At 38.7% G+C, this 16,200-nt stretch overlaps 1 long non-coding RNA gene across 1 annotated transcript; it reads left to right on the forward strand.

The window, feature by feature from the left end:
* The first annotated feature begins 535 nt into the window (after positions 1 to 535).
* LOC119261238 (uncharacterized) lies at positions 536 to 14,759 on the forward strand. Its single transcript, XR_005128973.2, has 3 exons — positions 536 to 608; positions 839 to 897; positions 14,517 to 14,759. It is a non-coding gene; the product is annotated as an uncharacterized LOC119261238 (long non-coding RNA).
* The last annotated feature ends 1,441 nt before the right edge of the window (positions 14,760 to 16,200 follow it).

The following is a 16,200-nucleotide window of genomic DNA, read 5'->3' on the forward strand; positions in this document are numbered from 1 at the left end:
GGAAGAATTTCTGAACACCCCCTTCTTCCTCTCCACCCCAGCCAAAGATTTCCTGCCCTACTCTCTGGAGTCTGAATGTGGTGAGCTGGTTTGTGCTGTGAGGCATAGTTAACCTTAAGACGGGGGACTCTCCAGTTGGGTGTAGTGTATGCCTGTGAGCCTTTGAATAGCAGAGCGTTTTCTCTGGCTGATGGTAGAGGAAGAAGTCAGAGAGATCCAAAGCCTGAGGGGATTTTGATGCGTCATTGTTGGCACAAAGAAGAAGGGGCTACAAGAGAAAAGGAGTTGGTGAGGCGCTGACTGTCTGACAGTAAGACCACAATCTTATAAGACCACAATCTTATAATCTGAGGAACTGAGTCTGGCCAATAACAAGAGTGAGACAAAATGAGCTTAAGCGTAGATTCATTCTTAGTCTTCAGACAGGTACCTAGTTCTGCCAACACCCCAGCACCAGTCTTATGATGTCTTTAACATGGGTGTCCATGGATTATGACCTACAGGGTATGAGCTAATAGACAGTGTTATCGTAAGCCACTAAGTTTGTGGTAACTCTGCATTTATGGACCACATATTCTAACGGTGGACATGCCATATGTAGTTCCCTTGTGAGTAGTTTTTGAACTAACTGAATTGATGACTATTCAGTTATTTATTTACTTAATTATTTCTAATTTTTACTATGTGCAGGAATTGTTATAAGTGCCTTACATGTATTTAGTATATAACCTTCACAACACTGCTGCGTAGTATGTCACTATCATACTACAGGCACAGAGAGGTTGATAACTTGACATATTGCAGAGATAACAGATTCAGAGATAAACTTTCATTCCAGGCAGTCTGGATTTGGAGCCTGGCCTATTCACAGCTAAGCTAAGTGGCTTATCAACTGTGGTAAGTGCCATAAAGGAGGAAACTTGGGTATCTTGTGAGGCCAGAGATCCCAGTCTGGAACATCAGGCATCGAGAAAACTTTGTGTAAAGATGTGAATAAACATTGAGGGGTCAATAGTGAGTAAGAAAAGAGCCTGGAAAAATATTTCTAAGGACCTCCCTGGTGGCGCAAGGGGTTAAAACGCAACCTATGAAGCAATCCCCAGCCTCTGCAGCATGAGTTTGATCCCCCGCAGGACAGGGAGCTCTACCCACATGGCACAGCAGACCTCTCCTGACTCACCTGCTGTTCCCCTCGGCAGTGTATTTCAGTAGATCCACCTGTTCTGCTCCCCAACCTGTCTCTGGTGAATCCTCTCACCTCCCACAACTCTGGCCTGTGCCCCAGCTCCTGTTTGCATAAATAAATCTTTAAAAAATTTTTTCTAAAGGATGACCTTGAGGAATTCTAGCAAAAATCCTAAGAAACTTGCATTTCTGTTAGTCTGTGGATGCTAAAGGGATTGTTTTCATTAAAATTTAATCTTGAGAAGAGTTTATGAACAAACAAAACTCTGGTTATCCCAGATTAGAGGCTACTAAATAGAGACCACACTACTGGTCTTATAGGCACATAGGAAAAGGGAAAGCAAAAATTAAAAAAAAATCAGAATGCTTTTCCCCATCCCCCAGAACTGGAGTGAAGACTATCACACATTGGTCAAACCCAGCCCACTCAAAGTTTTTGTAAGTAAAGTTTTATTGGAACATAGCTGCATGCCTTTGTTTACATGTTACCTGCTGCTTCCACTCTCCAAGAGCATAGTGGAGTAGTTGCGGCAGTGACATTATGGTCTGCAAAGTCTAAATATTTGCTGTTGGGACAGTTTCAGAAAGTGTTTGCTGACCTTTGCCACAGAACAAAGCTTCCAATACTTACAAATAATTTGTTTTGTAAATCACGTATTACAGCATTGACTTTTTTTCTAGGAATAACGTCCTGACTTATTTTGTTGGCTTTGAGAAATAGAAAGAACCCGGCAGCTGGGGGTCTCGTTTGCATAGAGATGACCTCAGTGACTGTGGCCTGTCACCTTATAGAGCAACACACCTACTTTACTAAATAAATGGAATGCTTTTTCAGAAGCACACTAAGTTGGCTGTATATTTATCCATAACTGAAAATGCTTAAATCAGTCTAGAGGTTTAACTTCTGCCAGAGTTCCCACGACAAACAAACCAACATTTTTAAAGCAGTGTGCAAACAAATCTAAACAAGATCTATAATTAGTAGTTACCACATTTGGGTTGCAGCACCACTTAGGGGAAATATATGAAGGTGTGACTGCAGTTCAGGGCGAGTGTTTGTCACCAAAGCACATATATATTCATTCATAAGATTTCAGGGAATTATTTAACCCCTTCACACTCTTTACATGCTCTTAGTCAATCACAGTCCTAGGGCTTCAAATTCTTAAAAGTGTAAATCCCAGGATTTTACCATGAGGATGTTTTGATAGCATTGAATACAGACAGCTCTTGGACATAGAGACTGTTTTTACATCTTTGTATTGAACTACAACATAGATACAGAAACACATATTGTATGTCCAGTCCAGTGTATTCTCAAAGATTAAACATCTGTGTATTTTGATCAAGGCAGATAAAATCAGCAGGAACCTCTATTCTATTTTGAATTAAACCCCACTGCAAGTGTGACCCTTATCCTCACTTATAAATCACTTATAATTCTTATCCTCACTTACCTTAGTTTTGCCTGATATTATTTATTCTTTTCCTCAACTTGATGTTTGGGCATCCATGTTGTTACATACAGTGGCGATTTGCTCATTCTCATGGCTATAAATTATTTCATTGAGTAAACATATCATTTTTATTTATTTTACTGTTGAGGAACTTTTGGCTGATTTCCGTTTGAGGTTATTCTGGATATTACTCCAGTGAAGATTGTGGTACATACCTTCTGTTGAATCTGTCTATCTATCTATCTATCTATCTATCTATCTATCTATCTATCTATCTATCTATATTTGAATATATAGATATAGAATATATATATATGTATAGAATATATAGAATATATATATTCTATATCTATATATTTCATATATTTATCTTTTTTTGCACAGTGGACATATTACATGTATTTGTCGAGTCTTACAAAATGAGTGATTATCCTTTAATGTAGTATTTCTTGCAGAGTAAAAGAAACCAATTGAACTGAAATTATTCTCAACAATTAATTAAAGAAATCATTGTCATAGAACCATTACACTATTATAGTGGAAGAACTTCCCTGGTTATCTCTAGGAGTCATTTGATGGCTGTGTGTTTCTTCTCTAATATTCTCAACAAATTGGCAGTTAGCTTCAGTTTATTTACCTCCAGGTCATGGAGAGTTACTTCCTGAAGAAGAAGCTGCTTCAGTTTTCACAAAGCTCTAGTATTTATAAAGTTCTATCTTATATAAAACACAATTTCATATAGCCCTTGGTATGAGTTCTACTCTCAAAACTCTTGTAGGTCGGACCTTAATTCTTTTTCTGCATGGTAGCTTTGTAGGTATTGACAGATAATAATTATATTTTGAAAAAAAGCAGTTAATTCCTCTGTTTTATATTAATAATTGTTTCTAGATTTGTCACCTTCATGTAACATACAGTTACACAGTTGAGATGGTTACTATCACTTTGAAATGTTGATATTCACTAAAAAAAGTCTGAGATAGAGACTGGAAAACAGATGCATGTATAATTTTAAAATTATTATCTCTGTGTACTAGGAAGATTGACAATTTAAATGTTTTTGTACTTATATATTTTCCTGGGCATTCTAAAATAGTAGCTTTGAAAAAGGAAATAAATCACTAACAATGTAGCACCCAAAGTAAGCAAAATTCCGGAATCCATATGGAATCACTGATGAGGGTGCAGGACAGAACACAGCTATTGTCTCTCTTATTCTGAACCTCTTTAATCTATAGATTTAGATGATGTTATTTTTTTGAAAACACAGTTAATTATAATGTATATAGTATATGGTTTAAGCAGTCTGTTTTCCTTATTTATTCAACAATTATTTATGAAATATCTGTTCATGAAATAATAAGCTTGCCAGTCTCTGTACTTAAGGAGTGTGCAGTGGTGAGGGAGGAAGGTGGATTTGTAAACTCCCCCTCAAGTTAAAACCTAATAGCTGCAACACCCATGACCACATCAAACCAGCACCCAACCCCTTTCAGATACTTGTTTCATGGAAACCTGAGCCCTGGAATGAACACACCCAAGACTTCTAGAAAACAGCACAGCACATGGACAGTGTGCCCTGAGGGAGGACTGTGGTGTGATGGGCCTGGGGGAGGGTGAGGGAGGTAGGGCTGCCTGGAGTTGAGAGAGGAAGCTGACGAGCAGACAAGAGACCCTTTTCTTAAAGGCTTTCTGAAATGTCCCCTAAATTCATCATAAAATGAGTGAAATCTTTAAGCAGGGATGTGACAAGATCAGATTGGGTGTTTCCCGAAGCTCATTATAGCTCCCTACCTCCCCATTGTGAGTCAGTTTCATGGGATTATGTATTTACCCTTAGCAATTTAGGTAGAAATTTCATGGTTGAAGAAATAGTGCATCTGCAGTCCATATATAGTTAGTCTTTAATGATCATGGAGAAAACTAATGAAACAACATTTTTTTTCCTAAACCAGATTTTGCAATTTTCATTTTTCCTGGCTCCTTCCTAGACATTAACTTCAGATTTCAAATATTTATTTAATTTGACCGGTGTTGGTGGATTTACTATCTTTGAAAACCAAGTGTGACATAACTTTATTTCATATTAATAATGCTGTCTGAGCTTGATTTCTATGACTTTTGGATACTATTTGGAATATATAGATGATCTTCTGGAAGTAGAACGAGACCTTCACAGCTGTGCTTGTGTTAAGTGGTTTCAGTCCAAAAATAATCATGCTCTTGTATTACCATAGGGCACTGGGTTTTCTTTTGTTCAATGTTGATTTGGATCAGTAAAATTTAGTATGCCAAGTTTGTCATCAAATCCTTGGAACGCAGGATAGAGAATGGAGTTTGAGGTTAGCTTTGCAGAAACAGAACTTTTTATTAATATTGGAAAATAGCCACATTGATTCAAGGAAGGGTGGGAAAGCTGTACTCTGTCTCTTTTGGTTTGAAGCAACATGCAATCCCTTGCTAACTGCATTCCCCCAAAGATCTGAAAAGGCACAGCGTTGGACTGCCTGGAGTGTTGTACTGGAGCAAGGAGGAATGATTGAATGATGTCTTTCCTCCAAAAAATGTCAAACGCTTTTCTGGGCAGTCACATTTGCTCATGCTTTTTGGTATTCATCAAATCCAGCCCTTTCACATCAGTTAAATTGTCCAGGTGATAAGCACAGAACTTGTTCTAGCCAAGACTTGGGGTCTGTGTTTTCCTATTTGACTTGGCTGGTCTGGGTACCCTCAGCAAGCTGTGGTGGGAGTGAGTAAAGGACAGATTATGTACTCACAGAACCTGTGTTCAAAAATTACCTCCCACTTTGAAAGCTGTTCAGCCTTTCCATGTGCTAAGCTATGAAATGGGAGAACTGTGGACTAGCAAGCAACTCCCTGCAAAATTCCTGCTGGTTTTCTTACAATGATTCTGCTACTCAGTGTCATGGCTGAATTGTGTGCCCTCCTTCCCCTTCACCCCCAGAGCTTTGAAGTCCTAACCCCTATTATTTCAGAATTTGGCCATTATTTGGAAATACAGCTTTTACAAATGTAATTAGTTAGGAGGTCACATTCCATGCTGTTCAGACACTAGACATTGTAACACAATGGAATTGGCAGTGGTCACCCCTTTCCAGCAAAAGGCCTGCATGTGCTGTCACAATCCAGGGAGAAGCTACAAGGGAGGCCTGACACAGACTCTTCCCTAGTATCTTGAGAGGGATCCTGGATCCTGGACTTGTAGGCACCAGAACTGTGAGACAACACATCTCTGTTGTCTGAGCCACTCAGTTTGTGGTACCTTTGTTAGGGCAACCCAAGGAAACTAACACATTCTTGTCCCTTTTGTCTGTCTGTCTGTCTGTCTTTCTCACTTTATTTCATGAGCACACCCATTGAGTTAAAGGTCAATTAGACTTCTTGGTATCCTGAGTGAAGAATAGACTGACCTTCCTTTTGAGATTACTCTCTCTTGACCTGTTTTAAGAAAAAGCCAGAAAAGTGACAATTTCAAAATCTGGTTTAGGAAGAAAATGTTTCATTAGTTTTCTCTATGATCATTAAAGATTGACTATACATGGACTGCAGACATGCTATTTCTTCAGCCATGAAATTTCCATCTGACTTGCTAAGGATAATTGATAAGGATGGAAATTGCTAAATTCCATTTAAATTGCTAAATGCCTAATCCCATGAAATGGACTGCACAGTGGGTAGGTAGTGAGCTTGTTATTTGGTCAATAGATGTTTAATAGATAATTGTTAAATGATGAAGAAAACAATTTTAGAAGACTTTTGTTGACCCTTTCTCACAGATGATATAATTATTTGCCAAAAACCCCACATTAATTAATGAATGCTTTATTTAATCAAATTTGAGGCTAACACCCAGCCTTGTTATCAACCAGCTTTGTCCAGTTGGTTTGAGATGTCTGAGTGAGAGATTAACTACCCTCCAAAGTTCAGCAATAGGCCACACTGGTAGATTTGTCCCCATGTGAGGTTAGATGAGCTATGTTAAAAAGACTTTTGGCATATCCCAAAATTATTTCTACCAGCCAATCTGGTGTCATAATTCATTTTTCATATAGAAGTCCTTTATTCTATCCTAAAATCTAGAAATAAAATTTTCCAACTTGGAATGTTAAAATTATTTTAGAAGTAGCTTTTAGAACTATCAAGGTAATTTAGGATGAGGTTCACCATGCTTTTGTTTGGAAGTTGGATAACCAACTTTAAGTCTTCTAAAACTCTTTGTGGTGTACTCAGCAGATGCATTTGAGTATTAACCCTATGCAGCTCTTTGTGTAGAAGCCACAAAAGTGAATATTTAACTAGTGAGGTCTGTATGTCTGTGGTAAGGAATACTTATAAAATGACAATATATTAAGAGGAATATTAGCTCATCAGCAATAAATTATTTGGAATTTACTATGTGCTTTCACTTTGCTATACCTTGAAGAAATAGCCTCTACTCTCAGGATAATTCCATTGTGGGAGAGGAATGTGTAATTTAGAGGGGAGGTAAGGTAAATGCAAAAGAAATTATTGAAATCAGATGTGAATAAAATGACTTGAATGCCAGGCAGTTGTCTATGAGCAAATAGGAGTACAAACACATGCAGATCTGTAATTATAAATCAAGTAGTTGTTTCACGTAGTACAGATAAATAAAATACTGGTCATTGGATAATAATGGTATCAAATGAAGATCTTTTATACCCATATCCTGGCAAAGTTTAAATGTCTTTGCTACTTTTCTTTCTGCCATTCCATCCCATGCCTTCATCTCTACTAGTCCACCTTAGCCACCTGGGAACTTTACCGTTTATGTGCGCTGCTTGGTAAAATTAAAAAGGCACAGACAAGTAAAATAGTATTAGAAAATTTCTGAATGTACTCACAGCAGAGCCCAATTATTTGCATTTCACTCCATAGTGAGAAGTGAGTCATCAACGTGAGGACAAGCATTTCTTCTATTACCAGGGGTCGGTGGAGGTGAGGGGGAATTTCTTTAATTAAAATTCCCAGTGTTAAGCCCTGTAGAGATAGGATCTGGGGAAACAAAAAACAACAACAACAGAAACACTAAACTGGAAGTAATCTGTTTCTTCCAAGATTCTCTATGTGCCATCAAGATGATTTCCATTAATGACCTATCCAACAAGGAGTCACATTTAGTCACGAGGAACTAAACAGGGAACTTGTAGGTCCCTTTCTAGTTTGTGTTGTGCCACAACTTTCTGTGCAGTTAGGGATAAAATGTGTTTTTAACCGAGCATTATTTTTATCATCTAGAATCACATGAAGCTCCTGGATGATCATTAGATGGACCACTTCTGGGGAAAGAAATCAGTATAATTTCATAAAGAGGTTTTTTTTTTGTGGTGGGCGAATGACAGAGAAGTGATTTTAAAATTTCTGTGTTTGAGCTTGAGAGGATGGCATTATTAAATACTTTTTTTTGGAGTTGGAACAGATTTGTGGGCAATGATAAACGGTTTATATATTTTTTGCATTGCATTTAATATGATTTTTGGACGTATGTGTCTAGAGTTTGAAGGAGACTAAACCACTGCCTGGATAGAAATAATCACATAGACCCATTTTGAAATTTTGGAAATGGGTGAAATTGTCCATGGATCACAATTAGTAAAAATAAAATAAAAATGGAAAGAGAGCCAAAGAGAGAATGCTAGACAAAGCTGAGAATTAAATGATGGGTAGACAAATATAGTACTGTGATGTTACCTAAGTAACCAGAAATCAAAGTTTATTTTAGGTGAAACAGTGTCCAGCAAGGAAAAAAAAAAGTGGTTTCATAAAAATGCTATCCCAGACCTTACTTCTCTTGATTATATATCAATGTCAAACAGAAAAATGAAATGTGTTGATATTAGGAGCAGAAAAGCAAACCTCTGCAACCATTGCTTAAAACATGTTTCCAATCTTGTTGTTTAGCTAATAGAAAGCATTTGTGTTGAGAATGAAGCAAGTGATATCACTTTCCTCCATAGTATCGACATTTGGTAAATGCTAGATTTTATTAGAAAAATAAGGGCAAGACGTTTTGGTATCTGTAAGGCATGTTCTAGAATTAGTGAGAGTATGGATGGCAGAACCCACTAATTAGTAGTCTTTGAGCAGTGACGCCACTTTGCTGATTTTGTGGGGGTGATGGAAATGATTGTCACAGTTTTATTTACTTAGAGGGAGACATAGGGAATGAGTCCCAAGACAAATGCACATCTAGGAGGTATTTCCAGGCAGGAGAAAGGAAATACATGCTACATGAATCTTAATTTGGGACATAATCAGAACTGGCCCATTTCCATATTTATTTGTGAATATTTCTTTTGTCAACTTTTAAATGCACGCTTATAAGAGGTTTAGTATTTTGGGCAGGGGAAATGCATAAAGGACATATTGCCATTTTGAAATGTGAATGAAGAAACAGAACATACATTAGCTTGTCCATTTCCTTGCTTTGTTTCAAGAAAGAGGAAACAACTAAGCGTTAGCTCTATTGTTCGCAGGCTTCCCAGGGATCTGTGCACCATCCAACCAGATGTCCATACTGCTCATGGCTCCAAGCTCTAAACATGATTATCTTTCTCGTGCCCCCTCCCTTGCTTTTAGACAAAGTGAGTCACTAGTGTAGACTGAGACCAGTATGGAATAGAGAAAAATATGGAGAGAATTTTATCTCTGCTTTGTGCATGATACAGCCAAGCTTCTCCGAAAATGTGCTGTCGTCACAGCTCACTCACCTCCTGGCTTAGCCACTTTCCTACTCATACATTCCACTGAAACGACTCTGAGCCCGGTTGCCAATGGGCTCTCCAACAGGGATGCAGCGAAGATGCTGTTGCATCCACCTGGTCGATAGCTCTCTTGTTCAGCTCTCTTGGTTTCCATGAAACTATTCACTCATGGTTTTATTCTTACTCTGTGACAGCTCCCTTTTTTCTGTTCTACTCCTTTGCACATATTTGTGAGCAACAATGTGAGCAACAATACACATTGTTGAGCAACAATGCAAGAGTTGGTTAATTGTTTTTCCTATCTACTTAAATTCTGCATTTCAAATTACTCTTTTTTTTTTTTTGAATCATCTAAGAGGAAAAATATCCTACATCCGGTTTTGAAATAAGTGTTTCACTGAGATTTGCTAAACCTTGATCAAAACTGATATCTCAGCAAGGATTAAAGTCAAAATTTTCTTCGCATTTTTGCTGATTTGTTTCTGCTGGTTAAACGGTAATGCCTGTTTGCTGCTAAAGGGTGTAATGAGGGCCTCCCGGTGGCGCAGCAGTTGAGCGCTGGGTTGCGAGGCTGCCGGCAGCCTCTGCAGCGCCGGTTCGATCCCTGGCCGCGCCGGGCGAGGGTCCCACATGGTGCGCAGACCTCTCCTGCCTCCCGCTGCTCCCCTCAGCAGTGTACCTTGTCACTCTGCCTGTTCTGCTCCCCGCTCTGGCTCTGGTGAATTCTCTCACCCTCCCGCGCTTCTGACTGTACCCAGTGCTTGTATTAATAAATAAATAAATCTTTAAAAAAATAAAGGGTGTAATGATATGTCTGTGCAGTGTAGAGTGTGTCTGTGGTCAGAACCGATGTGGGGCATGCTGCATTTTGTTTCTGGGCTTGTGTGGGTTTACATGGTTTTATACCTGCCCTTCTGCATCTCTTTTTATGGGACTGATTTCGTGTACATGACAGACCCATGCCCAGAGGATACTGCAGAAAGAAGAGGGATGTCTGTCATCTGTGGGAAATTGACAATCGTTAGAGAAACCATTGATCAAAATTACAATAATTACAATGATCTATTTATTTTTATTATTTTATTTGAAATATTGACTGATATAAGCCGATGGATAGTCTCTTACATTGGGGATGCCTCGTGTGCTATGTTGTGTAACCGACCGTAACACCATGCCTTACATCTCCTTGTATTCTTCTTTATCTCAAGGGCTAGGATATAGGAACCTACATTTCCCAGCATATTTTACTATATGGTTCTTGTTTGCCCGCCCCTTATACATGCCATTGCCTGGAAGGCAGGAAGGTAGGAGTGAAAAGAGGCATCATACTTCTTAAGTCAGTGGCAGTTACCAAGTCCACTGTAGCAGATGTGAGCTGTAGCATCCGCAGTGGCACTGAGAATCACTTTCAAAATCACCTGCCTTGAAGCTCCAGGAAAAGTGACCCCTTGACCTTGGTTGCTTGGAGTGTTTGACTTGGTTGAAAGTTGGTGATTCTCAGAAGACTGAGCAGGGGAATCTGAGAGCTAGTCAGCACATCTTGATTTTGGTTCCTTCAGACCTTCCCACACTCTTATGGACACCAATTTCTGGCAGCTGAGCCGTTTTCTTCATGAAATATCTGTATCAACTGCTGTTTCATTTTCTAAACCAATATATCCCATGGATCCTGGTACTGTCATGTTACTTCAAAATCTAAGGTGAAAATGATTTGCTATTGCTGGTTATTCATAGCAGGCCTCGTGGTAGTTGGAAAGACTACTTGAGTGACAGCATCAGGTGGCTATGCTGGGATGATCTCCCCACCCAACTGGGCCTCACATTCCTTGAATCAAACCTTTGAAAATTCATGTTGTTTTCTGCTGAGTTCCTGCTCCCACATTCCAGAGGCTTTTCCATTTTCTTATAGAAAACAAACTTTTACAGGCTTGTCTGTGTCTCCTTGCAAAAATTCTAGGGTGAATACAATTAAAATAGCACCTTAGACCTCTGTTAAACATGTGTGATTAGTATATTGAATAAATGTCTTTTTGGCCTATATTTTGGTTTTCACCTGTGTTTTTGCTTAATCTTAGACAAAACACAACCTGATAGATATACATATCTTTTTTTTAAAAAGACTTATTTTTATTTATTTATGCATACAAGAACTGGGCTATAGGCCAGAGGTGTGGGTGTGAAAGGATTCACCAGAGACAGAGTGGGGAGCAGAACAGGTGGCAGGTGAGCCAGGAGAGGTCTGCTGCGCCATGTGGGTCAGCAACCTGGCCATAGTGGCTGGGGATAGCTTGATAGGGCTGAGACTTTAACCCCTGAGCCACCAGGGAGGCCTGATACATATGACTTTAATTCAGAAAGCTGAATGTCCAGTTTAAATTGTTAATCAGAACTCTGAACATGGGTTAATGTTGCATTTCCCCCTTGACAGCGTGGGCCTTGAGCACCTCTGGGCTTTACCTAGTATCATTTTTGGTTTCTGCAGCTCTGCCTGGTGTCACTTTATCCACTTCTGCTTCCATTTTGTCATTGTCACCTGCTTTATGCAGATCTGTTCAGTTTATCCACTTGCAAAGAAGTTGAGTCACCATATCTACCTTGTTTCTGGCTGGAAAATGTTTAATTTGACCAGAGGGTAATGAGAATCGGGAGAGTAATAGAGGCCCTTGTGCTCAGAGGGGTGGAGAAACTTCCTGATTGCCTATCAGCTGGTCCACAGTGGCCTTAGGGTTAGAGTCCTAGGGGATTTCCCTTAGAAATGTGTGCTCTTCTACCACAGCATGGACCAGTGTTCGCTATGCCTGGTCAGCCCCCTCAAGTACAATGCCCAGTGTCCCGGCAATGAGATGAGGTCACATGACTGAGTTCTAGCTAACAGCATAAGTGAAATTCAGGGTTTGACATGTAAAATATTGCACATGCCATTCTCTTTTTTCCTGTTTTTCTTCGTGCTGTCTTTATGCAAGAAGAAATGGTGCAGCAAACAAGATGGCAGGAGCCTGGGATTGCTGAGTCACTCTGAGTTACTGAAGGTGACAGGCCTTGGGCTTCAAGGGAGGGATAAAGAAACTAAAATTTAAGTGTTATGTGATAAAGAAGCTGGCACAACCCCGCGACATCCCAAATCTGCAGTGATCACCGCCACCTTGGTGCTAAGCTTGTCTCCTCCCTGCCTGTCCTTCCTGCTCTTCCTCACACCTGCTCCTCTGAGAAGCTTTCTGGCCAGGCTAGAATAATCTGAGTCTTTGGGTCTTGCTTGCTTGTGTTTTGATATAACTGGTTAATTTCTGCTCTCATCTGCCTGCTTTGTGGATTTAGAAGTGAGACTTCTGTCTCTAGAAGAGGATTCTAGTAGCATACAGCTTCCCCCTCAGCAGTTCAATCAGCTGACAGATGAGTCCATGTTGGAGCAATCATCTCACTGGGCTTGCCTAGAGATCCTTGTTGCTTCCATGCTACTGATCCCTGATTCAGAACTCCCGTTTGCTTCAGATACATTGTTGAACCAAACTCAGAGAGAAAATTAATCCCCAAAGGCTTTCTGGAAGTCAGCAAAACTTATTTTTGAGCCTCTCATATATTCTTCAACAACATTCACGAGGTTAGCATCATTAAAATGAAAATTCAGATTATCTGTCTTCCTATGTATTTTTAAATGCACTTTAACTAAATAGAGTCTGATGCTACAACTGGTTCTCATTATGCACTAATTACTTGCTAAATTTGATTCAGAAGAACAAAGAAATTTTGAGTTACTCAAGGACAAAAAGTCTCCAATCCTCAAAAATATACATTTTTAACATTCCTTCTATTCAAAAATAGCTAACACATATTTCTTCGTGTTTGAGGGGAAAATCTCCCAGGCTAAGGAATTTGTTCCAAGTTTTGTTAAAGGAAAGAATTTGTGCTTCAATTTGGTGCCTTAAAATAGCAGAAGGTTAGAACAAGGCTATCTCCTTGGGTCTAAGTCATCTTTACTTAATAGTATTTTTTATTGTGTTTTTGACTTTCCCAAAGTGTCACGACTCTTGATCCTCTAGTAACACTGAATTTTTTACATTTTATTTTATTTTTACCAAACGTTTATGGAAAACTTTGCATGCCTCTTCTTTGAAATTTGCACTATCATAAGCATATTAGAAGGTCTGGTGTGTCCTGTAAAGACAGTCTCCACATCCCCTGGCCAAATTTGGTTTTATTTAAAAAAAAAAAAAAAAAAAAAAAAAGCTTGCTTCTTAAATATGTTGAGCTGCTTCTGTGTGTTTGTATATTTTCCCCAGAAATTCTTGCTATAAAAACATACTTCTTCTGCTTGTTCTTTTGCTAACTTCACTTGTTTCTTTCAAAGTAAGTCCAAGAACATCCATGTGATTCTAATGCTTGAATTCCTGTCATTTCTAGTATTTGTTATTCCCTTCTTTATCTGGCATAGTGCAATAGTAGTACTTATGTATTTAAAACTTGACTACTGAAGAAAACAAGGTGAAGGGAATGTGTAAATCTTCTCCTTTTCTTTCCTATGTATATTATGTGTGACATTTCTCAACTTGTGGATTTTTCTATTGACATTTGACCTATTTGGATGAGACTGTAACAGAATCAGTATGGGGCAGCAGTATTTAATAGGAAAAAAGGCCTACTGATAATGATGCACTCTTTAAGGCCCAAAGAATCTAGTTATGACCTGGAAATGCTTTCTTAAGATAAGTCTGCTGTAATTATACATATTTTTGGTCTTCCCCACTGGAACAAATCCTTGAGGGCAAGAACTTTGCCACTTCCCTAACCTCCATATCTGCACAGTTCCCACAGTGACTGAGAGAAATAGTAGATGTTTAGTTAGTGGGTGATGGAACTTGCTATTTTCATTGAGAAATGAAATTGATGTATGTACATCTTCATATACATGTTCTGTGTTTTGGGGACATGGAACTGCATCAGTTCCCCAGCTCATGATAAGGCAAGGAATTGTCCATGACTGTAACTATATACCTGAAACTGATGTAATGTCACTTCTACCTAAATTAAAAAAAAAAATGATTAACATATGTTAATGAGAAATTTTCATTAGTTGGCACTAATACTGCAAATATGTAAATATATAAACTATTCTAATTTTCAATTTTCACAGGTCCCCCTGTATGAATGGATGGTTATGGATTAGTGGAAACTCAATGGATGACCTATTGCTTGCAATTACTGGTGTAGGTTTGGAAACTACTTGATCCAGAAGTGTCATTTTAACCACCGTTTTCTTCTCTCATTCATCATACTCATACATGGCTCTATAGTTTTTATCTTCTGAAGCCAAATGTGGAAACCTATACATAAAAATACAAACTGTCATGAAATAAGTCAGTCTCGGGGATATTATGTAAAGCATGGGGACTATCGTTTAAAATGCTGTATTGTATATTTGCAAGTTGCTTACAAAAGTAGATCTGAAAAGTTTTCATCACAAGAAAAAAACATTGGTAATCATCTATGTGATGGCTGTTCACTAGACTTATTGTGGTGATCATTTCACAATATGTACAAACATCAAATCACTACATTATATATCTGGAAGTAACGTAATATGTTATAAGTCAGTTCCATCTAAGTTAAAAATAAGTTATTAAAAATGAGAGTTAATATAAAATTAATATTAATTACACTAATATTAATGCAGGTGAGTTAATTGATTAGTTAATATATTTTTAAATATTTAATTTTTTTTTTTTTTTATACAAGAACTGGAGTATAGGACAGCAGCATGGGAGGGGAGGGTGAGAGGATGCACCAGAGACAAAATGGGCAACAGAACAGGCAGACTGAGTGAAATACACTGCTGAGGGGAGCAGCGGGCGCTACAGGAGAGGTCTGCTGTGCCATGTGGGTATCTCCCTGGCCGGCTGGGAATTGAACCCATGATGTAGAGGCTGTGGACAGCTTCACAGCACTGCGCTCAGCCCGCTGCGCCACTGGGGAGGCCCTGATTAGTTAATATTGTTAAAGAAAAAATTAGTTATGATACTAGAGATCTATAAGGCAGGATTTTTTCAACGCTATCATGATAGATGTCTGGGCCACTGCAATAGGGTTTTATTATAGGGGGACGAGATTGGACTCAACCCTGTACAAAACAAGGAAAAGTGAGAATTTATAGCCAAGGAACAGGGTGGGTTGGTTGGATGAAAAAATACTAATAGGTAACATCAGAAGTAAAGGGGGATCTTGGCTAATCCAACCTAACAACATGTTTCTGAGCAAGTCCAGGGTTATGAGACACAACCTGGAAGGTGGCTGGAGAACGAGGAGCCTGGTTAGAAATGGAGGATGATAAGATGGTGAGGCTGGGGGAGTCTGCTGAGCTGACATAGTAGGATTCTTGCTAAAATTGTACAAAGCAGAGATGAAAGAAATCCAAAGGTTATGCCTCCTTGCAAAGAGGGTCCAGCAGAAGCTGAGTGGTGTTTGGTGAAGGAGAGGGCCTTTGACAATATGGTCTTTATAAGCCAGTTTCACTGAAAACATTTGGAACAGGCAAACCATACTGGCTAATGATTAAACTCATATTCTTTTTTAACATTTGTGAACTTTAGTGGGGAAAACTGGTTTGCATTTTAAATACATAAACTATAAAATATTAAAACAATAATTTCAGTATCTTTTTAAAATTTTTTTAAAAAATTATATTTTAATTTTTTTTTTCTTTTGGGGGAACCGCCATATTGTTTCCATAGTGACTGCACCAGTTCCCATTCCCACCAACAGTGCATGAAGATGCCTTTTTCTCCACATCCTCCATTTGAAAAATAGAAGATGAATCTTTC

This window comes from Talpa occidentalis, unplaced genomic scaffold, assembly GCF_014898055.3.
Source record: "Talpa occidentalis isolate TD23 unplaced genomic scaffold, MPIMG_talOcc4v2.1 talOcc4.6, whole genome shotgun sequence".
Lineage (NCBI taxonomy): Eukaryota > Metazoa > Chordata > Mammalia > Eulipotyphla > Talpidae > Talpa > Talpa occidentalis.